A 14,614-nucleotide genomic window follows, 5' to 3' on the forward strand; every position below is an offset into this window, starting at 1 on the left:
CATAATGGCAACAAGTACCACAAGATACTATGTTAATGAAAATATCCCAAATCTGAAATTCACATTAGGCAACACTTTTGTAGCAGTAGACAAAATGTACTTAAGTTTCTGAATCTTCACCCCATAATTAGAGAATTCAAGTTAGCCAAAAAGACAATCAACATTTTATGACAGTAGAAGAGTCTTTAAGTATCAAAATATGAATTCAAAATCATGTGTGAAGCTGTTTGTCACCAAACTATGCTATATTAACACTTCTTTGGAAGACACAAGTAAGCACAGTTTCAAAACAATTAATACAAGTTTGCAGGTCATTTTTATCTTAATGATCAAATGCAAATAATAACAGAAATTGCTTTGTCCAACATGCCTATTTTTATTTGCAACAACCTGTGACCTAAATAAAGTTTAACTAAATTCAATTCAAGACATCAAGGCACTTGAAAAGAAACTTTACTCAATCTGCAATTTTCTCAATGAAAATATGACAACACTTACAAGGAGACAGTGAACTTCTTAACTCAAACATTCATCAATTTATCATATAATCATTGTTCAATCACAGATATATGTTAGCAGAATGCAAAATATTAAGCACAACCATCCATAAGCAATCACGGAGAAAGCACAAAATCGTCTCAATTCAACTCAATTCAATTCAGAGACACAAGCACACCAAAACTTAAATTTCATCCGGTCACCATCTACTCTAGCCTAGGTGCACGCTGGGAATGCTTCTAGTGTTTTTGTAATTCAACAGAAAACGAATTAAAGCTTTGAATCGAAACATGGTTCTCATAAGGCCTAACCTTTGCAACTGCAATTCTGCAACAATTTTAGCGGAAGCAATAATTCCCAATACTTGTATTCCCCAAGAACGATCTTTATCCGATTTTATTTTATTTTATTTTTTCTTGGCCTGTTAACCAAAACCCTAATATCCCAAAACGTTTTACAATTCAACATAACACAAAACTCTAGTTCAAAATACAATGAATTGATCTTCTAAAACTGATTTATGACTTGTGAAATTTGGCTCTGATACCATTTGTTAACTTAATGAGGAAATCAAGATCGTTTCACAAAATGCATAAACACAACCAAATGATCAATACAATATGAGCTAGAATACAACAAGAGGAGATGCAGTACCTGCTTTATGCACAACAGCCATTCCTTCAAAAGTAGTAGCAGCAACATAGCTATTCAACACAAATAATCCGAGCTCCAAAATTTCAAGCAGCCACACGCAAGAAATCTTCTACTCAACTATGTGTTTAACTCCTCTCTATGGGGCATGACTGAATGTTTTGTCACACAGTGAATAGGGACTTCAAGCACCTATATATACAAGCTAGATAGGTCTTCCCATAAAAGAATAATTGATTCTAGCCAATGAGTTAGTTGACAGATGCTATAATTTATCATATTAACTAATTAGATATTTATCTTTATCAAAATGGATTCCTAACCATATGAGTGACATACCAAAGCTCATTAGGTGTCTAGGTAGATAATTCATATATTTCCTATTTATTGTAATAAGCTTAATCAATTTGTTATTTACTTAATGTAGATAATATTAGGTCCAAATAATATTTTACAGTTTGACCAATTTAGCTTTCAGATATGCTCCATGCTCCACCACCTCAAAACAAACTTTCACTCATTGGTGAATTTTTGTTATCTCAATAGAGGATGTCAAGATTACCTCGGTAATCACTCCCTCTTCGATTACTCGGTTTCTATTGGGCGTTCTTGAGCTCGACGTGTGTCACAAGCGATGGAGAAAGTCGTACGATTTGATGCTGCGACGGCAAATTCACGTCAAGCAACAACTTGATTATTGAGGCAGGAAGGCTTTGCGGCTGATGAAGATGTGGTGGCTATTAAAAATTTTAGGGTTTCTTTCTTTTATCTTTAGTCTTCTGACTTGTAATTTGGCCACACCCATTATGTGTTTTATTTTGTTTATGTTGGGCCTAAGTGCCTCTACTGCTGGGCCTATGTGCCACTTGTTGCTTGGGTCTATGTGCCTCTTATTGTTGGGGTCTTTTGTACCTCTTGTATTTAGGTGTACCATTTGGACCATCTAATACATATCTTTCATTGACAAAAAAAAAAAAAAAAGGGTTTGGTTGTAATAGAGTTTTTTATTTGTCGTAGTTGTGACATTTTGCTTTCTTGCATCGGGAAAAAATAAATATTAGGGTGTCCTATACAAATAAAATTACTTCTCAAAAAAAAAAAAAAAAAATTACAGTGTATGATTCTAAAAGAAGTGACAAGATTGCATTTTGAATTTTTGCGATCAATTTTTTTGGTTGACATAGTGATTCCAGTAAAGTTACAAAAGAGAACCCACACACAATCAAAACTAGTGGTACCTTCCCGAGAGACCTTAAATTCAACTCTAATGGAGTGTGTAGTTGAACCAAAATGGGTCGGGGATATTTGTGGTAAGGAAGAAACATGAAGTCAGCAACTTAACCAATAATAAGTTTTGGGGGAAAGAGAATGCAAATCCACAATTGCCATAAAGCAACAAAGATATAATTTTACATAAGAGCAACTCCAACAGCTTCCCTATAATTTTTGTATTATAGAGAAGCAAAAGTCAAACCTTTAGCCTATTTTTCTTCTCCAACTCCAACAGATTCCATAGTTTACAGTAATCTATAAAATCTCCATATTCTTCTTTAAAATTTTGGAGTTTGCTGTAAATATAGGGAATTTGGTTTTCTCTCTCCTCACTTTCCCTAAAATAGAGATAGTTTTAGGGAATCTGTTGGAGCAAAAGAGGCTCATTTTTTCCTAAAGTAGAGAAAAATCAAAATATAGGGAATCTGTTGGAGTTGCTCTAAGGAGCCCTAAAGTAGGAGAAAAAGTCAAGGAGCCCAAGAACAGAACAAGAGGAAAAAAGAACAATAATGGAACTACGGTTGGAGGTAATCATAACAGGGGAGCTCCATCTCCATCTTGGGGCTGAGCGTACGTAGGAGAAGAAATAGTCCTATTCCCGGTTCTCCTTGGCTGAAAATTGGAAAGGATACGCTTCCTTATTTGCCGCAGATATCATCATGCATTTACCTGATGATAAAGTGAGCTTGCTGAATTGGACGAAAAATAAATAAATAAATAAAGTGAGCTACGAGGTGGCCGGATGTATGGGGTAGCTCTACCAGTCCGCATACTCATCCCATCTTCTTCTTTTCTCTCTGATGTATGGCGTAGGCTAGGGCAACGTAACCAGTAAAAAGTTTGGGTTCATCTTTGTGTTTTCTTTTTCGGCTTAGTGTTGTGTACGTAACTAGAGAAACAAGTCGGATAATTTTTTTTGGTGGAAGAAAACCAAGGGTGAATTATTATTTTGTACACGAGTCTGTTTGTCATTGGTTTACATATTTTCGTGTTTACAGAACTGTCCAAAATTAATTATGTGCTTCACAAAGTACATGAAATTCTAGTTGGGAAAGTACCTTTCACTAGCTATCATTAATTCCAAGCATGAAGATTGTGAATTATACTTGATATATAATGGATACTAGACTTGCCGCATTTACTTGGAATTTCAAAGTGAGTCAGGGGATAAGATTGATCTTAGTGGAAGTTGAAGGTAAGTGCTTAAGGCTACTGAAGTTCGACGAACCAAGTAAGACATCCACCGCCGTTTCTTTATTTGAGGTTTATGGCTTGCATAAATTTGTCACAGGCCATGATTTTGCATTCATACCTATGTATGGATTTCTTTAGAGAAATAAAATTAAAGGGTTAAATACTATTTACTTTATGAACTTTCAGGGAAAAAACAGTTCAGTCCCTCCCTTTTTAATTGCACACGTTTGCTCCCTCATCTCTCAATTTTTGACCAATAGGTCCATTCCGTTCAAAAACTCTGTTAAATTGCTGACGTGACAATCCTTCTGTGTCAAAAAGTCTATTATACCCTCACTTTTTCTTTAATTCTTTTTTTTTTCTTCCCTTTTTATCTCTTCTTCTTCTTCCTTCTTTCAGCTCTCTCTTATCTAGAAACCTCCCTCCATCTCCTCTGCAACCTTCCCTGCTTCTTCTTCCTTATGTCTTTTTTTAAGAGCTTTGTTATATGATATGCCAAACTCAGAGCTACCATCAAATGAATAGTAAGGATCTCCATCTATAAAGCTTTGGTTTTTCACAAAATGATTCGACTCTCCTGAGAGAGACCCAGATTATGCTGAGAGTCCAAACTTAGTCAGAGGAACCACCGTCTCCGCCGTAGGGTTGCTTGACTTGGTTGTCATACGCGACGGCGAAATCCAGGCAGTTGAAGCCTCCAAAGACCTCAGAGTAGTTGAACCCGGAGCAGCGCACATTGAAGAACTCCTCATTGTCGTCGACGACGGGGACCTCGAGCACGGGAATCGAGGAGGTGCGAAGCCTATTCCCCTCCGGCGGAGATTCGTTTTCTTCTTCGTCTTCATCTTCATCGGGCTCTTGGTTAGGGCACCACTCGCCATCATCGTCTTCCTCAGCTTCGATTTAAGTTTCCTCTCATTCAAATTTGATCTTAAAAGGCCACTGTTTTCGAAGCCAATTCTGTCGCCATATCCTCCCGGAAACTCCACCTCCCTCCCTTTAGATCCCTCCCAGGTCTACCCACATGTAGTTGGCCACATTATCCACAAAGAAACTAGCAACAAACCACTACCTTGATTCCTTTCTGACCATACTCTGCACCTCCTCCTCGAATTGTGGATATGTTGAGTTAGATCGGATACGCCGAGTGAGACCGGGTGGAACCGCCAGGCTCTCTGCCAAGCCCAGCCGTTCGTTCTAGTGTGGAAGTCGACGTGGGATAAGGATCTGCCTTAGATTGTCTCGGAAATCCAGTCGGCGGTGGAGGTCGTGGACTCTCTGGATCTGGAGCATTTGCAGGAGTGATCTACTCTGGAACTCCGGTGCTTCTGCTTTGTCAGACACATACTACTCTCCCTGCTTTAGTTTTTCTCAGAGAACCTGCAATACTAGTGGAGGAGAAATTGGTCTACAGAAGTGGAAATCAAAACCGCTACTATTGAAGCCAAAGTTTCTAGCTCTCTTACTGAGGAAGAGAAGAAAGAAGAGAAGGGAAAAAAAAATGAAGAGAGAGCTAGAAGATTGGGCGATCTGATTTTCTGAGGAAGATTGGGAAACATAAAGATGGAGAGAAAGAGCGAGCTGGAAGAAGAAGAAGAGGTAAACAACACCAAAAAAAAAAAAAAAGGTATGAGAGGGTATAATAGACATTTTGGTGCGAAAGAGATGCCAAGTTAGCCACTTAACGACAATTTAACAGCAAGTTAACGGAATGGAGCTATTGATCCAAAATTGAGAGATGAGGGAGTAAACGTGTGAAATTAAAAAGAGAGGGACTTAACTGTTTTTTCTCTGAAAGTTCAGGGAGTAAACAGTATTTAACCCAAAATTAAAGAATGAAATTATAATGGGATCTGGGGGTTATATAATACTTCGGAGTATTGTAATTTCAGAAATGTAAACCATTGAATTATTTGAGCTAGCTTATTGATCTTAATATTAATCTTAATCGAAGTTGACAATTCAGCTTCATGATTTTGATTTAGGCCTTCTGCAATCGTGTTCTAGACCAATATTGGGTAATTGGGGTTATCATCTAAATTCAACTTCAATCTCTCGTATCATAAATCTGCTAGAAATTCTGATCATGGTCAAAAAGATAAGCCCTAAGCTAAAGAACAGAGAAAGAAGAAGAACAGAGGAAGAAGACGAAGAAGACGAAATAGAAAGCGGAGAAAAGCTATTGATATTCATCTGGTTTGTTACAAAGGCTAAAAATGCTTAACAACTTATCTGATAATACTTATCCTAATTTATATTGACTTGGAGCTAATTTTATTGTGGATCTGGCTCCTCTAAAGTGAGGAGTTTGTGAATTTACTTCGATTTCATAAAATCTTGATGCTCAACATGATCTAAGGTCCTAATAGTTGACACCTCACTAAACCATCAATTTTTAGAATTTTAGTCTAAAAATACTTAACTTGCTGTTAACTCCATTCATAGAAGACAAAAAAAAATTATGGAATAGATGTGATTTTGTTTGAAAAAATTCTCTTCCCTATCCTACACCTGCATTTTCTGCATTTGTGTGCTTTCATAGAAACTTGTCGATGGTTAGAGAAAAGAAAAGCTTTTAATCATGCAATTGCATATGTTTCAAATTCCAATTAGAAAACTCCTCAAAATTAATTTTACAAACTCGTGGACAAACCATATGTATCAATAACAAGATCTATGAAACCCCATAGTCTTAGAGATCGAGCCTTGACTTAACCTGTTGGCTGAGAACCAGGGACCAGCATAGTCACAGGGTCCGCAGCTGCACCTCTTGCACTCAATAAAATCTTGAGTTCATAATGATTGGTCAAAGCTTCTGGGGAGTTGGAGAGATGGTAGGGTGGTTCTGGGTTTGGTCTCGATCGAATATCGGCCTTTTGCTAAAGTGAAATCCTTGGCTTGCAGTGTCGCACACCTTGCATTGACTACCTCTACCTCAATCGTGTTTATAATTATGATTTCTTAAGACTTGCACATCAATAATTTTGTAGAGTTGTAGAGAATTTTCTTCAACTATCGGAAAAGAGGAAACAAATTGTTGCAACACAAAGAAAGAATTTTGAAGCCTAAGATATATATATATATATATATATATATATATTTTGATAAAATGGAAACATACCAATAGTATGCCCCAGTTCATAGGTCAAGAGTTATACAGAAGACTACTCCAATAATACATTTTTGCTCAAAGTAGTTTATGTCACATAAAACACCTCGCCTTCCAGGCAATCTATTCTACCTAACCTTAAACACCGAGCACGCAATTGTGGTACGCTAAAGCTAAGCACTTTCACAAGACTCATAGAGACATTCTTACTAGCATAGACAATCAAAACTAGGATCACATACTAAGCAACTATAGGTTCCTTCCCCTTAGATGGGTTAGGACCATTGACAACTTCAACTAAAGTAAATTCCGACAAAACATTCACCAACTTTTTCTGTTTTCTTGGAGACTTACTCTTTTTTGATGGGGACTTCTTCATAGGAGAAGCTTGAACAACCTTGAGCTCCTTGGCCTTGTTTTTTTGTACCTTTTGGTCTGCCTCTCTTCTTATACACCTTTTTGACTGGTTTTACGTTGTACAAACCCATGGTCATAACATCCAAGTTTGTTCTTCCAACTACCAAGCTCATCTCATCTTCTTTGGAGAAATACCATCCTCATCTACATGCTTACAGTGCATTCCACAACTAGGAGAAGTCATTGCATGAGTTGGTGCCTGTTCTATCGAGCTGTCGACTCCAACTATCTCCTGACCTGAGCCATCAGACTTTGGCTCACTACCACCATCAACTTCATCGCATTTGAGTATTTCTGCACCCCAGAGCTACCTTCTCCACTTCCAACAGAAGGTCGCCGACGTATTTCTTTCCTCACCTTAGGCTTAGCAGTCGGCCTAAACCTCTCTAATCCAACCTGGGGGGGGTATTTTGTGCCCCAAAAACCAACATCGGCCCAACATGCTATATCACATCCACCTGATTCAAGGAACGCTCTAGATTCTAACGTGCTAAAAGAGTGTCAGTTTGCAGCTCTGTTGGAAAAGGAGTTCCAAAACACGGCAAACCAACATGAGTGACAAGTCCACAATCCCTGCATCTACAATACAAATTCTTGAAGAAAAAATCCAAATCCACCACAATACCATCATCTACAGTAAAGCTACGATGAAAGATGATAGGTTGCAGTAGGTCCAATTCAACCCGGATCTGGATTCTTCCTGCATCAAACTCTATGGTGTCCTTTTGAACATGCCGACCTATTGCATTGCCAATCCTTCTAAGACAGTGATTTGTGTGAAAATCCTGCGATAGTCCATGCACCTTGATCCAGAAAGCTAGTGTAGTAAGTGGTACATCTTTGATTGCTCCAATTCCATCATATGGTGCCAAAACCACCGGAGCTCTGTCAAAACCCCAAGGACTACCCCAGAGAATCCGGTTACAACCAGTTGGGTCCAACAAGGTAAAAGAAAGTGGTCATCATACTCCTGGACGATGTAGCGGTCATTCAACCACCATGCTCGCCGGAGGATCCCATAAAAGATCGCTTATTGAAAGCTCTGGTTGTCAGAAGTTTTCCAACAAGGTACATCTGGGATCAACGTATCCCTTCACCATGAGAAGGTCGTAGATCCACCGGCTGCCCTGCATCCGCTAGTCCTAAGGATGCAGCTAGGCGCACGGCCATCTCGTCGACGTCTTCCATGCAAACAGAAGTAGGGTTTTTTTGGTGAGCTAGGGTTTTCCTCTCTCTCGCGTGTGTGCGGCTAGGGTTTTTATAGCTATGAGATTTGAAACCTAAGATCATGTCTACTCCCTTCTTATTTTATTCTAAAAAAAAAATGCCTTCTTATTTTTTGGAGTTAACGGTAAGCTAATGGTGTTTAGATTAAAATTTTAAAAATTGGTGGTGGAGTGAGGTGTCAACTATGAGGACCCTTGAATCATGTGGAGCATCAAGATTTTATGAAATTGAAATAAATTTACAAGGTCATCACTTTAGAGGAGCCGGATCCTTTTACTGTTGACCGTTGACTTTGGCTCATATTATTCTTCATCTTATCATGTCTTATAAAATTAGTCCAAAATGCACGTCATGGCTAGTCACCAAAAAAATGATCGATGATTATTGGCGCACTAGTCAATTAGGACAAAGCCTGCCAACGCGGTCATTTACAGAGACCAATTCACTTAATTTCTAACACACAATTGTTATCCTATATTCCTATATAGAGTAATGCTAGAGATCCCAAATTTATGTACCAAATATAGTTACCAAATGATGTGGCATGTGCCACATCACTATTTTCACATTATTCATAATTTCCAACACATTTTTAGAGAAACAAATTATTCCAAAAAGAAAAAGAAAAAGAAAAAGAAAAAAGAAAAAGAAAAGAAAAAGAAATCGAAGCAATTAACTCTAATCCCCAAAACTCATCAAGGAGGAAAGAGGACGGTTCAAATCAACCACTAAAATGGTTCCCATTGAATTGTTAGTTTGAGGTTCACAATCATGTTTTCAGATTTCTAATTAATTCACTTCATTATCTGGATAATAAATATTAAATCTGGTTGGTATGATAGTATTTGATGAGTTAACATTGGTTCTGGATTGCTAATGGTTATAACCAAAAAGCCATGAAAGAGATGAAATAAGTTGGGATATTAATCACTTGATGCATCTTGTACTTGAAATATTTGCTCGACTCTGTTGAAATATAAAAAAGATAATAATAATGAAAAAAAAATGCAACAATCACAAGCCACGGCATTTCTCTTCCAGTTTGAATATCTTTCAATATCAAGATAGCTATCAAATTCAAATAGTGGTCAAAGCAAGAGGTTTGTCAAAGTTGGAGGCATTCACATCCAAATTCAAAGCATGTTAAACAGATTTTGTGGGGTTCGTTTCAAACTGAATGCAACAGAATTTATCTGCCATACATGATCTGCCATGAGATAAAGTAATTTGAAATTCAAATTCAAGACTCAATCTTATCCTCATGTACACTCTATAAAAGCAAGCATAGTGCTAGAGTGAAGGACACAGAAAACACATCAAGAGAAAGGCGAAAGCCCTGCTGCAAAGGAGAGAAGAAGAGTTCAACAACTTTGTTCGAAGGAGGAGCCGGTAAGCAGACGCTAAAAGGTTGAGGCCTCTCTCTAACCTACCAGTGCTGCTACTTGTTTTTTTTTGTGCAGTGTCTCTTTTACTTGTGTCACCGTGGAGCTATGGAGATCCCTGAGCGGTCGCAATCTCGTATACGATACATGTGTATCATCTGTTTTGAAAGTCAACAACAGTCCCTACAAAAGTCTCCTGCTTTCTACCTTTTGTTACGTGATAAAAACATATGGCCTTACAAACAAGCTGAACAAAGAATTGACCAAGCAGGACAAACCACACAAATCTTCAAAATTGGTGTCTGGAGAGGAACACTCACCCTTGATGTTCTCTTGGAAGTACTCCTAGCAACCTGCAAGCAAGGAGGAAATAAATCAGAGACCTGAGACCACGCTGTGAGGTAGAAGCTTTCCCACTTCTCTATGAGAACTTTGGACTCACCTTGTCCAACAAATCCCAGCAATGAAATGGCTTTTGTTGCTGTCAAAGTTCCTGCCTGCACTAGCTGTCAAAGTCCCTGCCTTCACTTGCACGGTTGCACCTGCAGCATGTACATATACAAAGACTTCAAAAGGAGAGTATAAAGAATGGCTACAAGAATGACTCACCATGTACAATTTCTCAGTCTAAAAAAAGGAAGAAAAAGATGACATTCATGACAAAGTCAAAAGCTTTAAAATCTTTGAAGCCATAGTTGTATGTGTTGTGCTGCAACTTTGTTCTTTTTGAATGAAAACTAGATGACAAAGAACAAGGCTATCTCCAGGTGCCTTACAGAACCACAAAATATATATATAAAAGCTGAGCAAGAAAGGTTGCTCGTTGCTGCAAGTTCTCATGACATGCAAGTTCAACACCAATGTCTACTGCGTGGACTCTTCTCAATCAAAAGAAAACAAAAGCAATATTCAAAGCATAATGCAAGGCTACTAATCTACCTTGATGATTAATGTGTGGCTTGAGTTGTCACCTGCATATTAAGGCATACAATAATTAATCACGGTAGACAAGTTTTTGAAGCAACAAAGAAGAAGAAGACAAGCGGTGGTGTTGAGAAAGCATTTGAACTTTGAGCCTTGATATAAAATAAACAAAGACCAAAGCGGTGACATTGCAGCAGCAAGCTCACCTCTTTGTGATCTTATCTTGTGTGGAAAGCTGATCAATATATAATATAAAAGATGACAAAAACTCATATATAATTAAAGCACAATTATCCAACTATGGTGGGCCACATCTTTGTTCACAAATGGGAGCTAAAGACAAAAAAAAATCAAGAGGCATTCGTGGCACATAAAGAATGATAAGAAGCAACCAAGCTTTGCATTTTTCATGAAGTGGTGGACATGCAGGATTGAACTCTGACTCACCTTTTGAGAAGCCACGATCAGTTTGTTGTTCCTGCACACAAAGAACAAGATTGTTAACTAAGCACTCGAAATTCATGTAGTAGCTACAAGACAATAAATCGCAATGCCCATCCCAGTACTTACCAGGTGTTCGTAAGAGAAGCACAAAATGCAATTCCAGCAAAGTAAGTGGAAGAACACGCAGACTCCAGAAATGCCCTGAACTTTGGATAAAGAGTGCTGGCAAATGAAAACAAGCAAATTAATAGTCAGAAAGATCTCTCTTCGAATCAAAGAAGCTCAAGAGGAGGATGTGATTACCTAGTACGCATCCCCAATCGAGTGAGGTGCACAATCAAGACGGAAACCCCCTTCATATGTACAAGGGCGGATATCGCGACTCCGTCTCCGAGATGGGTTGACTGAATTAATCTCCATTTCCAATTCAACCTCTATCCTAAGCTGATGGCCACACCAGAGATATTCTCTAAGGACATGAAGCTTATCCAATCATCCAAGTTAGAGAAGATGGACTTTCAGAGAGTTCATTTTGTCGAACAGATAAGCTGAGTGCAGAGATCAAATGACACAATGTCCATCCATGGGCCGATCCATGGGTTGCAAGCTGTTCGGGCCCCATCAAATTGTTTGTCGATAAGAGAAGAAGGGCGACACAAAGTCCATGGCCCATTATGAAGCTCCGCAGATTCGGGTGCCCAATTCAAATCAGTGGACACTCTACTAAAATCAAGTGTTCACCAAAATATGTTTTTTAGACGAGTTCAAAATACATACCTGTTGAATAAAAATTGGTACAAAACCAAAAATTCAAAAAGTTGAACTACAGTGGTTTGATCACTTCACAGGGTATGTAGGCAGTCTAAATTTAAATTTGGATGCAACCGCGACCTTAACCGAATCTCTGGTTTTCTCTAGACCAAATTCACCAAATTCTTGTGACCACAAAAGTCATCCAAATTTCCTTATTCAAATGACCTTAAAGTCACCCAAACACTTGACCAAAATTCTTTGGTGGGTCATTTACACATCGAAGCATCCAAACTTTCCCAAAAATCTAAACTACGAGTGGCTTGATCCCTTCTGGAGTACGTAGGCAGCCTGATAAACACTCTAAGTGTAGTCGCAAAATCAAACAAACACACTCCTCTCCATGGAATTTTTGTCTTCGTATTTGGAATCAAAGGGTCTTCCCTTGAAGTAAGGGATTGTAATTAAGGGATGTTCCTTATCTCGAATGGGTTCGAACTTAACATAATAAAAACTCTATTTCCGTTAATGAAATAGAGTGAGATTGTGTTGAGTATATTTATTTACTATTTTTGCTCAACAGACTCTTTAACCTACCGTCATGACAAATATGCCATGCCCAACGAGGAAGAAGGATATGATGAGTTTTTTTTTGTTTTTTTATATAATATTCAAAAATATTATGATGGTGTTAAAGGAAAAACACATTATGTGCCTTCGTCAAAGTGATTGACGGAGAGGGAATCAAGTAATTAGCAATCACCATCAATCAGCATGGATCAAGGACCAATCAGTAGTTAATGTCATCATTGTAATTGATATTTCCGTTGTAATTCTCTCCCTATATAAAGAGTCTATGAAATGAAATGAGTAGACCAATTCCAATCTCAATTTTACTTTTACACATTATCAGTACGCTCATAGCCACTAGCCAAGAAAAAAATTCTAATTTTCTAGTTTCTTTCAGTCGAACAAAAAATACTAAAAGCCTAGAAGAAAAAAAAGGAACTTTTTCTCCTTTTCTGCCGCCACCAACAGAAAAAAAAAAAAAAAAAAAAAAAAAAAATTCCCCAGTAGCCTCCACCGTGACCCACCTTCGTCCCCCTCTCCAGCTCGTCTTCCTCCATTGGTCCCAGCCTCCAACAGCCCCACTACCCCGCGCGGCCTCCTCGCCCAGCCAAGAGCAATTTGCTCTCCGCACCCAACTAATTGATCTACCCACCCGCGTCTGCTCAACACATCTGCTAACCGTGTTTGCTCACCCAGCCCTGCATCCTTGCAGATCCCAGCACACTGCAGCAGCCCTCCCCGGGTGGCTTAGCACCTGCCATCCTCACCGGCCAGCCGAACTCAGCCCGGCCTCAAGCGCTGCTGCACCTGCACCTAGCGTTCGCGCAGCCCACCCAACCTCGCTGCAGCACTCACCCACGGTCTGACAAAGCCTGATCGATATCCAGCCACCCACCTGCAAATTAGGAGGAGGAAGAACATAGAAAAGAAAGAAGAAGAAGACGCAAAGGAAAGAAAAAAAAAAAAAAAGGGTGTGACCCGGCCCAACAAAAAAAAAAAACAGGCCTGCGGCCCAGTAGAAATAAAAAATAAAATAAAAAGACAAAAGAAGTAGGCCCTGCGGCCCAAAAAAAAAAAAGCAAAGAGAAACATGCCCTGCTGCCCAAAAAAAAAAAGCAGACCCACGTGGCCCACTGCTGCAAAGAGAGAGGAAGCGGCCCAGTTTTTTCTCAAGCACAAAAACATCGCTACGCACGTCTGCATCAACACGCGCGTGCGCTAGGATAATAAACGTTCTCGAAACCAAGTATGTTTTTTATATATATTTTTGGCTGCCTTATTTATATTCCATTTTTCATATATTTTCTTATATGTGTTATATATATATTCATGGAACCTAAAGCATGAGCATTTTGTGTTTTCAATTTTTAAGCATGCTTTATACTTTATTGTTTATGCTTTTTTATTATATTTTGTTATTGAGCATGTTTAGTTAGATAATTTTTTTCATTTGAAGCATACCTTGTTATTTATGTTTTATATAATTAACTTTAAACGTGATTATATATTTTATTGTTTATGGTTTATTATGAAATTTTGGGCATGTTTTTATTTTATTTACGCATATATAAATTATGCCTACGCATGCTTTGTATTATGCTATTGTTTACATTTTATTTTATGCATGATATATTCTTGCTATTATTATGTGTAGTATATAATTTGTTGTATATTTGTGAAATTTGAGCATGCCATGTAGTTTATTTATATATATGCAATATTTAAATGTGCTATGATTAATTTTAATGCAACATAACAATTCCGTTTTGCCATGATAATGAAAATTCATGTGAATTATCCACACACAAACTTACTGTGATAAAGCATTTTCACATAGCATCGAAAGAAAAAAATGTGACAATTACGAATCTTGGTCTTGAAATCTAATTCACATGTTTGGAAAATAATTTACGTGGATGTCTTTATGACTGCGTAACTTATATCTTCTCTCTTGTTTTATGTAGATAGCTGATTTAACTCGACCTGAGTTTGACATTTTGGACTCAGAAGGACTTGAGTACCACCGTTGGGTTTCCGATGTAGAAACTGCCTTTGTGGCAAAAGACTACACCGCCACCATTACTAACCCCAAAGATGATGAACTATCTAATTAGGTGAAAGCAAATGCCTTAATGTTTCTAAGGCGACATATTGATCCTAGCCTACGCTGGGAGTA

General features: G+C 38.2%; 1 long non-coding RNA gene across 1 annotated transcript; it reads right to left on the bottom strand.

Annotated features, from left to right (window-relative positions):
- Nucleotides 1-9,529: 9,529 nt before the first annotated feature.
- Nucleotides 9,530-11,641, bottom strand: LOC112167315. Its single transcript, XR_002923706.2, has 6 exons — nucleotides 11,422-11,641; nucleotides 11,245-11,340; nucleotides 11,122-11,152; nucleotides 10,690-10,721; nucleotides 10,193-10,292; nucleotides 9,530-10,103 (listed from the first exon to the last, which is right to left on the bottom strand). It is a non-coding gene; the product is annotated as an uncharacterized LOC112167315 (long non-coding RNA).
- Nucleotides 11,642-14,614: the final 2,973 nt, after the last annotated feature.

The sequence above is a fragment of the Rosa chinensis genome, chromosome 5, assembly GCF_002994745.2.
Source record: "Rosa chinensis cultivar Old Blush chromosome 5, RchiOBHm-V2, whole genome shotgun sequence".
Classification (NCBI taxonomy): domain Eukaryota; kingdom Viridiplantae; phylum Streptophyta; class Magnoliopsida; order Rosales; family Rosaceae; genus Rosa; species Rosa chinensis.